Raw genomic sequence first — 18864 nt, forward strand, 5'->3', positions numbered from 1 at the left:
GGGCGGGGGGGGGGGGGGCATAGATAGCCACCAAAGTAACGTGGTCCATTTAATTTCACTTTCTAGCTCCACAGTCTGTGCAGCCTGCTTTTTTTTATCTTCAAAGTATTTATATTTACAAGCCTTGCAATCTAAATTAACTAGAGGTAGTGACGTGGTAGAACTCCAAAAGGCAGTTTGGAAGCCCCTGTACAAACTGGCTCTATTTTTTAACTGAGTTGTCCCCCCTCCAGTGTGTACTCGGAAAGAGTTTTTAGTGCAGCGGGGAACCTGGTCAGTGAGCGGCGAAGGAGGTTGCTTCCTCACAACGTTGAAAAAATGATGTTTATAAAAATGAATAATCAATTCCTCAATGAAGTACAGCACTGCCCTCCAGACAGTACAGAGGGACTGTGGTTGTGGAGTCCAGCGGGGACGAATTGATAATGTGTGAGGAGGAGGAAGTACACACTGTAGGGGGAGAGGAATCAGAGGTTGAGGATAAGGACGACATCTTTCCTCAGTAGAGCCTGTTTAGTTTGTACAGGGAGAGATGAATTGTTTTATTGGTGTGCGGGCCCAAACAAACCAATCATTTCAGCCACAGTTGTTTGGTAGGCCCTGTCGCTGAAATGATTGGTTTGTTAAAGTGTGCATGTCCTATTTCAACAACATAAGGGTGGGTGGGAGGGCCCAAGGACAATTCCATCTTGCAACTTTTTTTTTGGCATTATGTGACCATTCAACAGTCGTTTGCCATGTTCAAAAAGTAAAAGAAAATGCCAACAAATTCAATAAATTAAATCAAAAGTTAAATGCCCTGTCATTATTTAAAACAAGAGGTTTTGACGTGCTAGAATTAGTGTAGTGTTAAGATGTTATAAACACTACACTTGGAAATTGGAGGAGGTAATGTGGCCCCGGTATCAAATTGGGTACCGGGGCCACCCCACTATGCAGTCCAGATACTTGTTTGGTGGAATTCCGACACGTGGAGGGTTTTTAAATTATATTGTGGCCTCGGAACCAAATTGTGTACCGGGGCCACCACACTACGCAGTCAAGATAGATAGATGCGTATCATAGATAAAGTACATTCAGTGGTGTGGGGCAAATTGAAAAATATTCCAAATGCACTGACATTATCAAAAACAAGAGGTTGTCACACGCTAAAACTCCAACATGTATATGATGGAGAGGATGGAGGAGCAGCCGTATGTGTAGTGTAATGCAGACCTGTTGAAGGTTTTTTATATATTTTATTGTGGTGCCCAGTGCCCACTCCTCTACGCAGTCCAGGTACATTTATTGGTGCGAATCATAAAAGTTCAGGGTTTTTAATATATCTTGTGGTGACCCACTCCTCTACGCAGTCCAGGTACATTTATTGGTGCGATTCATAAAAGTTCAGGGTTTTTAATATATTGTGGTGACCCACTCCTCTACGCAGTCCAGGTACATTTATTGGTGCGATTCATAAAAGTTCAGGGTTTTTAATATATTGTGGTGACCCACTCCTCTACGCAGTCCAGGTACATTTATTGGTGCGAATCAAACCAGTTGATGGTTTTCTTATTATATATATTGTGGTGACCCACTCCTCTACGCAGTCCAGGTACATTTATTGGTGCGATTCATAAAAGTTCAGGGTTTTTAATATATTGTGGTGACCCACTCCTCTACGCAGTCCAGGTACATTTATTGGTGCGAATCAAACAAGTTGATGGTTTTCTTATTATATATATTGTGGTGACCCACTCCTCTACGCAGTCCAGGTACATTTATTGGTGCGATTCATAAAAGTTCAGGGTTTTTAATATATTGTGGTGACCCACTCCTCTACGCAGTCCAGGTACATTTATTGGTGCGAATCAAACAAGTTGATGGTTTTCTTATTATATATATTGTGGTGACCCACTCCTCTACGCAGTCCAGGTACATTTATTGGTGCGAATCAAACAAGTTGATGGTTTTCTTATTATATATATTGTGGTGACCCACTCCTCTACGCAGTCCAGGTACATTTATTGGTGCGATTCATAAAAGTTCAGGGTTTTTAATATATTGTGGTGACCCACTCCTCTACGCAGTCCAGGTACATTTATTGGTGCGAATCAAACAAGTTGATGGTTTTCTTATTATATATATTGTGGTGACCCACTCCTCTACGCAGTCCAGGTACATTTATTGGTGCGATTCATAAAAGTTCAGGGTTTTTAATATATTGTGGTGACCCACTCCTCTACGCAGTCCAGGTACATTTATTGGTGCGAATCAAACAAGTTGATGGTTTTCTTATTATATATATTGTGGTGACCCACTCCTCTACGCAGTCCAGGTACATTTATTGGTGCGATTCATAAAAGTTCAGGGTTTTTAATATATTGTGGTGACCCACTCCTCTACGCAGTCCAGGTACATTTATTGGTGCGAATCAAACCAGTTGATGGTTTTCTTATTATATATATTGTGGTGACCCACTCCTCTACGCAGTCCAGGTACATTTATTGGTGCGATTCATAAAAGTTCAGGGTTTTTAATATATTGTGGTGACCCACTCCTCTACGCAGTCCAGGTACATTTATTGGTGCGATTCATAAAAGTTCAGGGTTTTTAAGATATTGTGGTGACCCACTCCTCTACGCAGTCCAGGTACAATTATTGGTGCGAATCATAAAAGTTCAGGGTTTTTAATATATATTGTGGTGACCCACTCCTCTACGCAGTCCAGAAAGATACCTTGTTGCAACGTTTTGGACTAATAACTATATTGTGAGGTGTTCAGAATACACTGTAAATTAGTGGAAATGCTTGTTATTGAATGTTATTGAGGTTAATAATAGCCTAGGAGTGAAAATAAGCCCAAAAACTTGATTTTTAAACTTTTTATGTTTTTTTCAAAAAAAATCCGAATCCAATACCTTAAATCCGAACCGAGACCTTTCGTCAAGTGTTTTGCGAGACAAATCCGAACCTCAAAAATAACGAAAATCCGGATCCAAAACACAAAACACGAGACCTCAAAAGTCGCCGGTGCACATCCCTAGTCCTAAGGTGGAAGCAGATGGACTTTGAAGGGACGGGTTAATTTTTTGGGGACTTCCAATGAGACCCGCAATCCCACAAAATTCGGAGCAGGTTTATTTTTTAGAGACACTTCCAAAAACAACAATGTGATTTTCACTCTATGTGTGGTCCAAATATATTTGCGCACTTACAGTAACAGGAGGATTTGCTGGCCCTCGTTATTTGTTGTTTTGTTTATGGCCTGTGCTGATTTATACATTTATAGTGTGAAGACAGCAGCAACATGTACACTTGTGGCAAGGTCATAGCATCAGGGGATGGGGGGGCTACAGGGCACAGAGGTGAGGGGGGGCTTGCGATGCTGTGTTTCCACCCCCTCCCACACCCATCGTGGTCCTTGATTCCCTCATGGCTCCACTCTACTCTTAAAACAGCCGGATTGTGCATGATCAGAAGGGGTCCTCCCACTTTAGGGTAGAGCCGGGGGTCCGATGGTGAGAATGGGATCTCCGGGCCACTACCCAAATTTTGTTATGGTGCTCAATGTGGTACAATTTTGCCCCTGACATGAGATGTTTAAGTTCTTTCATTTTATACAGAGGCATCTTCCATGTGACCACTGTAGCCGCAGTCTCCATAAAGTTGAGCATAAGACTGCAACAATTAGGGATTTAATGAGTTTATATGTGATTTCTACCTCAATGTTCCATCTGATATTGAGGAAAGTGATACTAATTGAGTTTTATACTCTACGCTACTGAAAATGTTTATGTAATTTGAGTAAGGAACAAAGTAATGAGATGGGCACCGTTTCTTGTTCTCGTCAGTAAACTGTATGCAAACATTTGAGATACAAACAACTTCATAATCTATAGACAGTTTCCCTGGCAGCAGACTGACCTTGTCCTGAGTGTTGTAGGAATGTTAGGAGACAAGATATATATTGTCTCGCATCGGATTTATATGTCCCTTCAAAACGATTTATGTCATCATGCAGCCTGTTATAGTGTAACAATGTATCACACGTTGCTCTTCACATAGTAAATTAAAGTAATTTTCCACCTTCAGACAACTTCGGTTTATTGATTTGTACATATTCTCCTACAATTTTTACTAAACACTGTATCTGTTCACCTTTCTACTGTGTTTCTCACCAAAACCTTTATATTATTTGGTAGATATTTTTTGGTCCTCTCAGAATCTGCCTCTAATCATCCGTGTAAGATACGGCTAGATCTGCATGCAGACGCAGGCGTACATATTTCTGGTGCACAATGAGTAGAACAGAAATATGCATTTTACGCATAAAAAAACGCATGTTCAAAATACATGAACCTCTCTAAGGGCTAGATTTACTAAGCTGCGGGTTTGAAAAAGTGGGGATGTTGCCTATAGCAACCAATCAGATTCTATCTATCATTTTGTAGAAGGTACTAAATAAATGAAAGCTAGAATCTGATTGGTTGCTATAGGGAACATCCCCACTTTTTCAAACCCGCAGCTTAGTAAATCTAGCCCTAAGTGTCCAACCAAAAAATATCCAATTCAGTCCCCTAATTAAATTTTCCTCCGCGGTAGCGATTTCATCAGAGGCTCCGAAGTTTATACATTATTATGTTTTTGGCATTGGTATATGTATTTTATGGTGAATACGTTTTAATAAATTATATTGCACTTTTTGTGATTAACGTTGACTCATTTTGTTTTTAGTTCTTTCTTAATTTCCGAGAATATTTACCAGCGCTCTTTATGTTCCATTTTCTTTGTAGCGCTGATTTCTGGGATCGCAGTAATCCCAATAGCAGCGGCTGTAATCGCTCTGTTGTCTTTAGCTCCTCACAGCTTTATTTTGTGTTTGTTGGGCTGAGATTTATAAACATCATTTTTTGTACTTATGCCACATGCTCAATGACATGTGCAGTTTTCACATGTTGGAAATAAATATAATTTGGGGCAAGAGGAATACACATTATATGATGCTTTGAGTGACAGGACAGAATAATGCTCGCTCGCTGGTGAATACACAGAATCCCGAAGCTCCATCATCAGTCACTCAAAGTGCCAATAAGAATCATATTAGAGAGCCTGCAATGTGTTCAATGCATTATTGCTGCTGGTGAGCACGGGACCTGGTACACAAAGGACTTTACATAGAGTAGACCTTGTAGGTAACGCTTGGCCTTATCTGTGTGGAGTTTGTATGTTCTCCCCATGTTTGCGTGGGTTTCCTCCGGGTGCTCCGGTTTCCTCCCACACTCCAAAAACATTCTGGTAGGTTAATTGGTTGCTATCACAATTGACCCTAGTCTCCCTGTCTGTGTGTATGTTAGGGGATTTAGATTGTAAGCCCCAATGGGGCAGGGACTGATGTGAATGAGTTCTCTGTACAGCGCTGCGGAATCAGTGGCGTTATATAAATAAATGGGGATGATGATGATGATGATCCTTCCAACTTCTTGTCCGACCTGTCTCCCTCCTGGATACCGAGGGGAATTTCCCCAAACTGCAATTTAAAATGCATTTTTTTCTGCGGTTTCCAAAATATTCAATTTACCAAAGTAAATTAATATTTAAAAACTGGCAGATTACAATCCGCGATACCAGTTTGGGGACCTGGGAGTCATACTAATGGTGCAATGTATTAAGCGGAGATTTGCAAAAGCACACAAGAAGACACTAAGATTCAGACATGGTTCTCATTGGTGAATTGGACAAATCAGGTGCGTTTTGAGCGCAATGCTCATAAAAAGGTGATTTACGTTAACATGTGGTTATAAAGCTTTAGAAAGAGGTTTCGGTACATATCTTATAATATATAAAACTTTACACCGTACAGATTAAATCAGACAGTAGCAGTGAGGGTAAATAAATGATGATGATGATGATGATGAGGGTAGAAAGTGGGTACAAAGAACCCAGACCTCTCTTAGGGGACCACCGGTGGCAGTTATGTTGGGGGGTGAATGGGATTCTGGACCCATTCCGTGGCTCCCAGCTCTGCTCTTTGCTGAAAATGTGCATGTTTCCTAGGGGGGCCGAAAAGAGACTTCATTGGAACTAGAGAATCTTCTTGACGGCCCTAAATCCAGAACACAGATATGACAGTTCTCATTGTCAACACGTCGACTTGCACCAGGTCTATAGGAAGCGCAAAGATATGCTTCCTAAAAACTGTTGCTTAAAGATACATGTAAGCAAAAGTGGGATGCAATGCAAAGGATTAAAACAGAAACAAATGGTTTATAGATAATGTTCATTTACAAACCAGCAGTTTGCAATCCAGCTGGTTTACTTGTTCCAAATCCCCCCCACATCAGATGCGATATCATGCAGCCATCAGATTAATAAAGATTGTGCATTGATGGCGGTTTAATAATATATAATAATAACAGTGTGGAGCACGGAAGGTTGTATCGCCAGAACCTCGCACCTCCAGGACACAGCCTGTTCTGTCGCTAAACTTAGTTTATGCTTGTAATGTTACCTTACTGCCCATTTACTGAGATCAGAGACATTAATATAAATATATATTAATATAAATAATCATACAAATGTGATCTGTAAATAATATGATAAGTAAGTTATGGTGTAGTTGGTGCCCTGGGGGGGGGAGGGGGGGGGCAATACTGCCGGGGAGATTTGGGACCTTCTGCCCCCAAATATAGCATGAGGAGAATATTTTTGGAATAGTTTTGAAAATGTCTCCCATATCTACTTTTTTGTCTAGATTTCCTGACACTATGATAGACGCAAACTGACATACGCTGCAGAAAGTCGCACTCTAGGTGAAATGTTGTATGTGACGATACATGTCAGTGTATTTGGTGCATTTCTGAATGTGTGATCCTTTCCGAATATCATATCATACAAAATGAGTATACTTAATGACTGCCCCAAATTTCCAGAGACAGTCCCGTTTTAAAAACGTGCTCCTTAAATTTCCTTAGTCCATGAAATGTTCCTAAATTTCAATAATGACCAACTGCACAGTACAACTTCTCCTATTCTGTAAATTGAATGCAATTTCTACTACCTTTTATCTATCTCAATGCTTTTTTAGAAAATGCATTTTTAAAATACAAAACAAAATGACATCAATGAACAGATCCGGCTGATGGACTGTAGTCCAATGGGTGTAGTACATTCATTTTCTCTGCAACAAAATTACCCTGTAAATGATTTTAAAGTTTTGGCAACCACAGAGTTAATAATAACTTATTTTAAAGAACATTGTGTCCTAAAGTGAGGTATAAGTACACCATTCTGCCAAAGCTGCAACCAGTAATCTTTGTAGTTGTTGCTGCAGAAATTCTATTAACTCCCATAACAGCCGGTTTTAAAGATCCTTATCTCTGTGTGGGATCCGCACACCCCATGACCGGTCCTAAAAACACAATCAGATCTCAGTGTTTCTTTTTCCATTAGACAGGTTTATGGAATAATCCTTTTACTTCCCCAGAAAGGCTAACGCAAACATCCTTACCTTTATTATAAACTGTCATCGATGGTCACTGTTGATAGATACAAAGCCTTGATGTCTCGGATCACAGTGACATTAAGATTTAAATATAGTATACAGAAGAAGGCAATGACTGTTTACTCTCTGTCTGTTCATTTGCTTTTGTTTGTGCGTAAACATCTGTTTAGTTTGTGCGTTAGTCTTTGCTGTGAAATTTGACAGCAAATCCAGGCTTAACACCTATAGGATACGTTCTGCGTGTGTGAAGGCTTATTGACATACACTGATCCACACTAGTGTGCATTTGGATGGAAAGATAAATATCGGATGGCTTTAGTGAGATTAGGCTGTATTGTGCCTGTTATTCCTAACAAGCAGAGGATCCAGAAAATATTCCATGGTCAGTAGAGCAAACTCATTGCCAGGACATACTGTAGATTCACTCAATATATGATTCAAATCTGACCATTTTCCAGATGTTATTGGGGTTGCTAATAATGTGAATTAAAGTTGTGTATGCAGTAACGGACCCTATGTTGCCATTTCATGCCTAGTTTGGCCACTCGAGACCCAACTTCGGACTTTCCATCAACATTTGATCAGTATTAGCAAATTTTTTCAGCTGGCTTATATTAGCATGAAAAAAACCCAGAGATAATATTTTCTCTTCCGCTTTTGTTAAACAGCGTTACTGATCGGTCACCATACACTTTTATAAGAAACTGTTCAGTAATATGAACACAGATGCAAAGCAGCAGATATCTGCAATGTCTACGATATCTGCTCCGATGCAATAATGATAAATTACATTTTTGTGGTTGATCTCCGAAAACGTCAGTTTTCGAAGGATTTAACAGGGTGATGCTGTTTGATAAATAGGTCCCAGAGTGTGTGTCTGTTTCGTAGCCTGTTCTTACCCAATCTCTACATATGTGTTCTTCATCAATAGTGAATAGTAACCCAGATACCAGGTGTGTGTTGAGGATAAGCGTCTTTTTGTTTATTGTTAAAAGTTCTACCTCGGTTAGAAAAACTGCTTACATTTCCGTGGGCCTGATCATAGTTTTTTTTAATGAGTTTTCAAAAATAAATGAAGTTCCCTCCCCCCCATTCTCCCAGGGAGGGGCGCACTGTATATCCTGACATACGGTGGCAGACTTGCACTGTTTGCTCCAAATGTTATTTTTGCTTTTGGACAATACTTTATCGTCTTGTCTCATGCTGCCACTTCACGACCCCTCTGTTCTTCATGTTTCCCACTCCCACTGCGTCACATTGCTATAAAATAAATACATGAATTTAATTTAGCCCAAAATGAGCCCATGGTTTAATTATTTCAAATATAATTTTATTTACAGAATAAGAATAAAATAAATACAATGGAGAACTCTGCAGCCCCTGCGCCTTTGCTTTCTTTTCTGGTTTTATATCTCTCTCTCTCTCTCTCTCTCTCTCTCTCTATATATATATATATATATATATATATATATTTAAAATCTATTTTTCATTCAGTGACTAGATTGATTTTCCTTGCAAATCCACTATTACAATACTTCTACTAACACACAATGCCGTCAATGAAACTGCAACGGCATACATCTCTTCACTTGTATCAAAATATTTCCCAACTCAACACCTCTGTTCTGCACAAGATCTATGTCTCTCATCCACTCTCATCACATCCTCCCATTCCCGGTTATAGGACTTTTTTCGGGCTGCACCCACTCTGGGAAATTCCCTCCCTTGCACAGTAAGACTTTCCTCTGGTCTATAAACCTTCAAGCGTTCTCTGAAAACCCACCCTTTTCAGACAAGCTTATAATATTCCTTTACCACCCTCTTACTCTCCATAGATTACCCTATTACCCCGCTCTACACAGCTCACACAAGACAACAACTCTCTGACCCTGTGACCAACATTGCTGTGTATCTCGATCCCACAGCCCACTAAGCACTTTTACCTTTACAATCTGGCTGGACCAATATACAATATGTAGCACTTATCCTCATATATCTAACTCCCATTGTCCTATAGATTGTAAGCTTGCGAGCAGGGCCCTCTTATCTCTCTGTCTGTATTACCCAGTATTGCTTCATTATTGTGTTTTTTCCCAATTGTAAATCGCTACGAATTTGCTGGCACAATATAAATAAAAGTTGATGATACTGATGATATATATGTGCCTGCAAAGATGTATTTGAAATTGTGAAGCATAGAGGGCAGCAGAGAGTGATGTTTACACAACTATGTTGTTTCCAACTATTATTCTAAGTATTGTAGGGACTTATTCTGCAGTACAGTACATTTAGAGTTAAGAGTTAAACATAAAAATGCGACCTTTATCTTCGCGCAAAAATGCGTCTGTACATTTACGTTTTATTTACATATGTACAACTTTAAAAATTAAATGTATACAAATATGGCACAAAGATGCATCCATCATCATCATCATCGTAATCATCATCATCATCATCATCGTAATCATCATCATCATCATCATCAACAACTTGTAAACTTTCCTGAGGTCTATGGTACATGTGAAAATATGACATATTTTAAACACACATGTAAATCAGTTTCAGGTGCATCTCTAGGGCTGTTCAACTTGCGTCTCCACGCTGCCACCCACTGAAGTTACATGTCATTACCCTCCGGCTCCAAGCGCAAGTGGACGCAATTGTAAGATGGACTCAACTCAAAATACGGGCATAAGTTGTGCACCTGCGCAGTGCGGCAAAGCGGATTTTTATGTGGTGCAAATAGGTTTAGCTTCAACTCTATATCAGACCATTAGTCTCAAATAGTAGCAATCACAATGTACCAACACATCTCTTATACGCTCCTAAGGGAAATTTATCTGACATTGAATGAAAGAGACATGTTTAATATTCCATTTTATATCCCAGGTGGGAAAAACTGATGACAGGGGAAGTGGTGAGAGGAATTGTTGAATAACAGTAATTTTCCCTTCAATACATATTACTTGACATTAATTAACCTATTGTAACTCATGGTGTGAAATCAATATTTGCAATTGTTTTACATATGTGAATATGTAGATATCTCATTTAAATGCAACTAGGCACGAAATTAGTTGCTTAATATATCTCAGTGTTACATAAGGCACAGGGAATGACATATATATATATATATATATATATATATATATATATATATATATTTTTAACATTTGATTAACATTTCTTTAAAATAGCCCCAATATACTCCTCAGTACTTTACAATTGAGGAAAGAAGCATAAATTAAACAAGACTGAGCAATGCCAAGAAGACAGAGGGAAGAGCACTATGCTCACAAGCTTACAATCTATAGAAAAAGAGAAGTTTGATAACTTAGGTTAAGTGCCACATATTATATATTGATACAGTCAGTTTGCAATATATTTGCATATAATTACCTGGGGATATTAAGAAGATGGTACAAAGGTGAGTTTTCAGTAAATGCTGTTAGGTTTGGAGTCATAGCTAAAAAGTATAGGTGAGAGCAGAGTAAGTGTGAGGGTGTAACAGTGTGAGTAGTGTAGGTGGGAGTAGGGTAGGTGTGAGGGTGTAGTAGTGTGAGTAGTACAGGTAGGAGTAGGGTAGGTGTGAGGGTGTACCAGTGTGAGTAGTACAGGTGGGAGTAGGGTAGGTATGAGGGTGTATCAGTGTGAGTAGTACAGGTGGGAGTAGGGTAGGTATGAGGGTGTAGCAGTGTGAGTAGTACAGGTGGGAGTAGGGTAGGTATGAGGGTGTAGCAGTGGGAGTAGTACAGGTGGGAGTAGGGTAGGTATGAGGGTGTACCAGTGTAAGTAGTATAGGTAGGAATAGGGTAGGTGTGAGGGTGTAGCAGTGTGAGTAGTATAGGTGGGAGTAGGGTAGGTGTGAGGGTGTACCAGTGTGAGTAGTATAGGTGGGAGTAGGGTAGGTGTGAGGGTGTACCAGTGTGAGTAGTACAGGTGGGAGTAGGGTAGGTATGAGGGTGTACCAGTGTGAGTAGTACAGGTGGGAGTAGGGTAGGTGTGAGGGTGAAGCAGTGTGAGTAGTATAGGTGTGAGCAGGGTAGGTGTAAGGGTGTACCAGTGTGAGTAGTACAGGTGGGAGTAGGGTAGGTGTGAGGGTGAAGCAGTGTGAGTAGTATAGGTGTGAGCAGGGTAGGTGTAAGGGTGTAGCAGTGTGAGTAGTACAGGTGGGAGTAGGGAAGGTGTGAGGGTGAAGCAGTGTGAGTAGTACAGGTGTGAGCAGGGTAGGTGTAAGGGTGTAGCAGTGTGAGTAGTATAGGTGGGAGTAGAGTAGGTGTGAGGGTGAAGCAGTGTGAGTAGTATAGGTGGGAGTAGGGTAGGTGTGAGGATGAAGCAGTGTAAGTAGTACAGGTGGGAGTAGGGTAGGTATGAGGGTGTACCAGTGTGAGTAGTACAGGTGGGAGTAGGGTAGGTGTGAGGGTGAAGCAGTGTGAGTAGTATAGGTGGGAGTAGGGTAGGTGTAAGGGTGTACCAGTGTGAGTAGTACAGGTGGGAGTAGGGTAGGTGTAAGGGTGTAGCAGTGTGAGTAGTACAGGTGGGAGTAGGGTAGGTGTGAGGGTGTAGCAGTGTGAGTAGTATAGGTGGGAGTAGGGTAGGTGTGAGGGTGTAGTAGTGTAAGTAGTACAGGTGGGAGTAGGGTAGGTGTGAGGGTGAAGCAGTGTGAGTAGTATAGGTGGGAGTAGGGTAGGTGTAAGGGTGTAGCAGTGTGAGTAGTACTGGTGGGAGTAGGGTAGGTGTAAGGGTGTACCAGTTTGAGTAGTACAGGTGGGAGTAGGGTAGGTGTAAGGGTGTAGCAGTGTGAGTAGTACAGGTGGGAGTAGGGTAGGTGTAAGGGTGTAGTAGTATGAGTAGTACAGGTGGGAGTAGGGTAGGTGTGAGGGTGTACCAGTGTGAGTAGTATAGGTGGGAGTAGGGTAGGTGTGAGGGTGTAGTAGTGTGAGTAGTATAGGTGTGAGTAGGGTAGGTGTGAGGGTATACCAGTGTGAGTAGTACAGGTGGGAGTAGGGTAGGTATGAGGGTGTACCAGTGTGAGTAGTACAGGTAGGAGTAGGGTAGGTGTGAGGGTGTACCAGTGTGAGTAGTACAGGTGGGAGTAGGGTAGGTGTGAGGGTGAAGCAGTGTGAGTAGTATAGGTGGGAGTAGGGTAGGTGTAAGGGTGTACCAGTGGGAGTAGTACAGGTGGGAGTAGGGTAGGTGTAAGGGTGTAGTAGTGTGAGTAGTACAGGTGGGAGTAGGGTAGGTGTGAGGGTATACCAGTGTGAGTAGTACAGGTGGGAGTAGGGTAGGTATGAGGGTGTATCAGTGTGAGTAGTACAGGTGGGAGTAGGGTAGGTATGAGGGTGTAGCAGTGTGAGTAGTACAGGTGGGAGTAGGGTAGGTATGAGGGTGTAGCAGTGGGAGTAGTACAGGTGGGAGTAGGGTAGGTATGAGGGTGTACCAGTGTAAGTAGTATAGGTAGGAATAGGGTAGGTGTGAGGGTGTAGCAGTGTGAGTAGTATAGGTGGGAGTAGGGTAGGTGTGAGGGTGTACCAGTGTGAGTAGTATAGGTGGGAGTAGGGTAGGTGTGAGGGTGTACCAGTGTGAGTAGTACAGGTGGGAGTAGGGTAGGTATGAGGGTGTACCAGTGTGAGTAGTACAGGTGGGAGTAGGGTAGGTGTGAGGGTGAAGCAGTGTGAGTAGTATAGGTGTGAGCAGGGTAGGTGTAAGGGTGTACCAGTGTGAGTAGTACAGGTGGGAGTAGGGTAGGTGTGAGGGTGAAGCAGTGTGAGTAGTATAGGTGTGAGCAGGGTAGGTGTAAGGGTGTAGCAGTGTGAGTAGTACAGGTGGGAGTAGGGAAGGTGTGAGGGTGAAGCAGTGTGAGTAGTACAGGTGTGAGCAGGGTAGGTGTAAGGGTGTAGCAGTGTGAGTAGTATAGGTGGGAGTAGAGTAGGTGTGAGGGTGAAGCAGTGTGAGTAGTATAGGTGGGAGTAGGGTAGGTGTGAGGATGAAGCAGTGTAAGTAGTACAGGTGGGAGTAGGGTAGGTATGAGGGTGTACCAGTGTGAGTAGTACAGGTGGGAGTAGGGTAGGTGTGAGGGTGAAGCAGTGTGAGTAGTATAGGTGGGAGTAGGGTAGGTGTAAGGGTGTACCAGTGTGAGTAGTACAGGTGGGAGTAGGGTAGGTGTAAGGGTGTAGCAGTGTGAGTAGTACAGGTGGGAGTAGGGTAGGTGTGAGGGTGTAGCAGTGTGAGTAGTATAGGTGGGAGTAGGGTAGGTGTGAGGGTGTAGTAGTGTAAGTAGTACAGGTGGGAGTAGGGTAGGTGTGAGGGTGAAGCAGTGTGAGTAGTATAGGTGGGAGTAGGGTAGGTGTAAGGGTGTAGCAGTGTGAGTAGTACTGGTGGGAGTAGGGTAGGTGTAAGGGTGTACCAGTTTGAGTAGTACAGGTGGGAGTAGGGTAGGTGTAAGGGTGTAGCAGTGTGAGTAGTACAGGTGGGAGTAGGGTAGGTGTAAGGGTGTAGTAGTATGAGTAGTACAGGTGGGAGTAGGGTAGGTGTGAGGGTGTACCAGTGTGAGTAGTATAGGTGGGAGTAGGGTAGGTGTGAGGGTGTAGTAGTGTGAGTAGTATAGGTGTGAGTAGGGTAGGTGTGAGGGTATACCAGTGTGAGTAGTACAGGTGGGAGTAGGGTAGGTATGAGGGTGTACCAGTGTGAGTAGTACAGGTAGGAGTAGGGTAGGTGTGAGGGTGTACCAGTGTGAGTAGTACAGGTGGGAGTAGGGTAGGTGTAAGGGTGAAGCAGTGTGAGTAGTACAGGTGGGAGTAGGGTAGGTGTAAGGGTGTAGCAGTGTGAGTAGTACAGGTGGGAGTAGGGTAGGTGTGAGGGTGTACCAGTGGGAGTAGTACAGGTGGGAGTAGGGTAGGTGTAAGGGTGAAGCAGTGTGAGTAGTACAGGTGGGAGTAGGATAGGTGTAAGGGTGTACCAGTGTGAGTAGTACAGGTGGGAGTAGGGTAGGTGTGAGGGTGTACCAGTGTGAGTAGTACAAGTGTGAGTAGGGTAGGTGTGAGGGTGTACCAGTGTGAGTAGTACAGGTGGGAGTAGGGTAGTTGTGAGGGTGTACCAGTGTGAGTAGTACAGGTGGGAGTAGGGTAGGTGTAAGGGTGTACCAGTGTGAGCAGTATAGGTGGGAGTAGGGTAGGTGTGAGGGTGTAGTAGTGTGAGTAGTATAGGTGGGAGTAGGGTAGGTGTAAGGGTGTACCAGTGTGAGTAGTACAGGTGGGAGTAGGGTAGGTGTAAGGGTGTAGCAGTGTGAGTAGTACAGGTGGGAGTAGGGTAGGTGTGAGGGTGTAGCAGTGTGAGTAGTATAGGTGGGAGTAGGGTAGGTGTGAGGGTGTAGCAGTGTGAGTAGTGCAGGTGGGAGTAGGGTAGGTATGAGGGTGTAGTAGTGTGAGTAGTACAGGTGGGAGTAGGGTAGGTGTGAGGGTGAAGCAGTGTGAGTAGTATAGGTGGGAGTAGGGTAGGTGTAAGGGTGTAGCAGTGTGAGTAGTACTGGTGGGAGTAGGGTAGGTGTAAGGGTGTACCAGTGTGAGTAGTACAGGTGGGAGTAGGGTAGGTGTAAGGGTGTAGCAGTGTGAGTAGTACAGGTGGGAGTAGGGTAGGTGTAAGGGTGTAGTAGTATGAGTAGTACAGGTGGGAGTAGGGTAGGTGTGAGGGTGTACCAGTGTGAGTAGTATAGGTGGGAGTAGGGTAGGTGTGAGGGTGTAGTAGTGTGAGTAGTATAGGTGTGAGTAGGGTAGGTGTGAGGGTATACCAGTGTGAGTAGTACAGGTGGGAGTAGGGTAGGTATGAGGGTGTACCAGTGTGAGTAGTACAGGTAGGAGTAGGGTAGGTGTGAGGGTGTACCAGTGTGAGTAGTACAGGTGGGAGTAGGGTAGGTGTAAGGGTGAAGCAGTGTGAGTAGTACAGGTGGGAGTAGGGTAGGTGTAAGGGTGTAGCAGTGTGAGTAGTACAGGTGGGAGTAGGGTAGGTGTGAGGGTGTACCAGTGGGAGTAGTACAGGTGGGAGTAGGGTAGGTGTAAGGGTGAAGCAGTGTGAGTAGTACAGGTGGGAGTAGGATAGGTGTAAGGGTGTACCAGTGTGAGTAGTACAGGTGGGAGTAGGGTAGGTGTGAGGGTATACCAGTGTGAGTAGTACAGGTGGGAGTAGGGTAGGTATGAGGGTGTACCAGTGTGAGTAGTACAGGTAGGAGTAGGGTAGGTGTGAGGGTGTACCAGTGTGAGTAGTACAGGTGGGAGTAGGGTAGGTGTAAGGGTGTACCAGTCTGAGTAGTACAGGTGGGAGTAGGGTAGGTGTAAGGGTGTAGAAGTGTGAGTAGTACAGGTTGGAGTAGGGTAGGTGTAAGGGTGTAGCAGTATGAGTAGTACAGGTGGGAGTAGGGTAGGTGTGAGGGTGTACCAGTGTGAGTAGTATAGGTGGGAGTAGGGTAGGTGTGAGGGTGTAGTAGTGTGAGTAGTATAGGTGTGAGTAGGGTAGGTGTGAGGGTATACCAGTGTGAGTAGTACAGGTGGGAGTAGGGTAGGTATGAGGGTGTACCAGTGTGAGTAGTACAGGTAGGAGTAGGGTAGGTGTGAGGGTGTACCAGTGTGAGTAGTACAGGTGGGAGTAGGGTAGGTATGAGGGTGTACCAGTGGGAGTAGTACAGGTGGGAGTAGGGTAGGTGTAAGGGTGAAGCAGTGTGAGTAGTACAGGTGGGAGTAGGGTAGGTGTAAGGGTGAAGCAGTGTGAGTAGTACAGGTGGGAGTAGGGTAGGTGTAAGGGTGTAGCAGTGTGAGTAGTACAGGTGGGAGTAGGGTAGGTGTAAGGGTGAAGCAGTGTGAGTAGTACAGGTGGGAGTAGGGTAGGTGTAAGGGTAAAGCAGTGTGAGTAGTACAGGTGGGAGTAGGGTAGGTGTGAGGGTGAAGCAGTGTGAGTAGTACAGGTGGGAGTAGGGTAGGTGTAAGGGTGAAGCAGTGTGAGTAGTACAGGTGGGAGTAGGGTAGGTGTGAGGGTGTGCTCTTTGGAAGTTCCTGTGGAATCTAGAACACCACCTTGATATGAGGAGACTCAGAAGAATCAGTAAAAGGGTGAACATCACATCAAACCTGTTCATTAAAGAAAGTTTTTTATTCTCCTCCAAAATTGTTGCTTGAATTAGTCTCATTTATGCTTTAAATGATTTAAACTTTTGTGTGTTTGAAACTTTTTTTCTATATTGGGCAAATCTAAAAACGTAGTTCTTCGCTGAGGTGCAACTGAAAGGTTCAAAGGGATCCAGTTAAGTATAGGATGAGACCCCAAAACAGCCAGTTTTGAGCTGGCGCACAATTAAGGTCCTTTTGCAGAATGAAACTAGTTATTGTAGCCCTGCAGACATCAGGCGCCCATTCCCTACTATACAGAGAACTCTTACATTCCACCAAGTTCCTGCCATCGGCCAGTGCAAATTTCCACTAGTGACGCCGTATTGATCTCATGCTCTTTAGCATAAGTTACAGACTAGTGAAATATTCAAAACTATTCCATGAAATATTCACCTAGCCAGAAAAAGCGCAGGCGAAATCTGTCTTCTATGAACAACACAGTAAATAGTTTTTGGGGAATCACGTTTTCCCACTGTGACTGAAATCCACAACACAAGACCCCTTATTAATGCTGAGCTAATGTTGCAATTCAAACCTACTCCATATTCATATATATATTAATGTCCTTCTGAAAAGTGTTTTTTCTTACCTCAGCATGAACAAATAATCTTGCAAGATAATTTCATTATTTACAGAAACATGACAAAGATGTCAACAAAGACATCTATTTCTAAATGAGCAGCATATTACAGTCCGTAAATCAAGACAATAGCTCCCCGCTGGAATCCCCACATTACTTCTGATAATATTGATGAATACAGCAAAATATTTATATTCCATAAGTATTTCCCAAAGGACCAGAGCACAGAATTGTAACAATGTTCTCTATAGATGGAACTATTCAGGCAACTTTATTGTTTGTGAAGACAATGACAAGAAGTATGTGGGTTCTAACTGATATATTCATGTGAGATAGATAAATAGGTATAAGATACATAGATATTCAATAGGGGCCTGATTCATTAAGGATCTTAACTTAAGAAACCTCTTATTAAGTCTCCTGGACAAAACCATGTTACAATGCAAGGGGTGCAAACTAGTATTCTGTTTTGCACATAAGTTAAATACTGACTGTTTTTTCATGTAGCACACAAATATCAACTTTAAATGTCAGTGTACAAATAATCTATCAAGTTTTTGTGTGCTACATAAAAAACCGTCAGTATTTAACTTATGTGCAAAACAGAAAACTAATTTGCACCCCTTGCATTGTAACATGGTTTTGTCCAGGAGACTTAAATAAGAAGTTTCTTAAGTTAAGATCCTTAATGAATCAGGCCCCAGATTCATAGTTAGCTAGATAGACAATATATATATATATATATATATATATATATATATATATATATATATATATTGCCTGAGTCATTAAGGAGAACTAGGCAAGAAAAGAAATACATTTGATCCTGGACAAATCCATGTTGCAATGCGAGGGGTGCAAATTAGTTTATTATTTTGCACAAATATTAAATACTGGCTGTTTTTTCATGTAGCACACAAATACATACATACATTATAACAAAACATTACATTTTTCACACCCTCCCAGCTGCATCACGCCATCCCCCCAGGCACATTATGACACCCACTGTACTTATCTATACATCTGGTGCTGCTGATATCCATCAGGGTGGGAACTTCCTGTAGAGTGAGCAGGGAAGCTCTTTGTCTCATGAGATTACCATGTCTTGTCAGACTTAAAGCTCCTCGGCTTGCTCTGCAGGCTGTGTCCTATCCAGGGACTGGAAGCAGCTATCAGCTCCCTCCTGCTAACCAGTGCTGGGCTCGGGGTATTTAAGACAGGGGCCCCTATTATGTAACATGGTTATCATTTTAGCCAAATGTTAGACAAATACACAGGTGATATTGTTGCACGCAGCTCTGCCTTCACAAGCAGTACAGTGTGAAGAAGGACATACCTCCCAACTGTCCTTCTAGTCGGATCAAATCTCACTAAACGAGACAGTTATCAAAATTCGGGAAAGTTGGCAGACAGTCCTGCTCCCTCCTACCTGTTCTTGCCAATTTCACCACCTGTGGCTGCTGTTGTCTTTAGTTGCTGCTTGTCTGGATCCTGGAATGTTGGAGGCCCTATTTGGAAAAATGGGTACATGTAATTTAAAAAACTCCAACCAGCCCTGGTGTTTAATCAATACAACCCATGTTTTATAATTAGGCCTCCCTCCAGCATCAACATTAAAATACTAGTATTCACATTTAATAAAT

Source organism: Mixophyes fleayi, chromosome 7 (genome assembly GCF_038048845.1).
Source record: "Mixophyes fleayi isolate aMixFle1 chromosome 7, aMixFle1.hap1, whole genome shotgun sequence".
In the NCBI taxonomy this organism is placed as follows: domain Eukaryota; kingdom Metazoa; phylum Chordata; class Amphibia; order Anura; family Limnodynastidae; genus Mixophyes; species Mixophyes fleayi.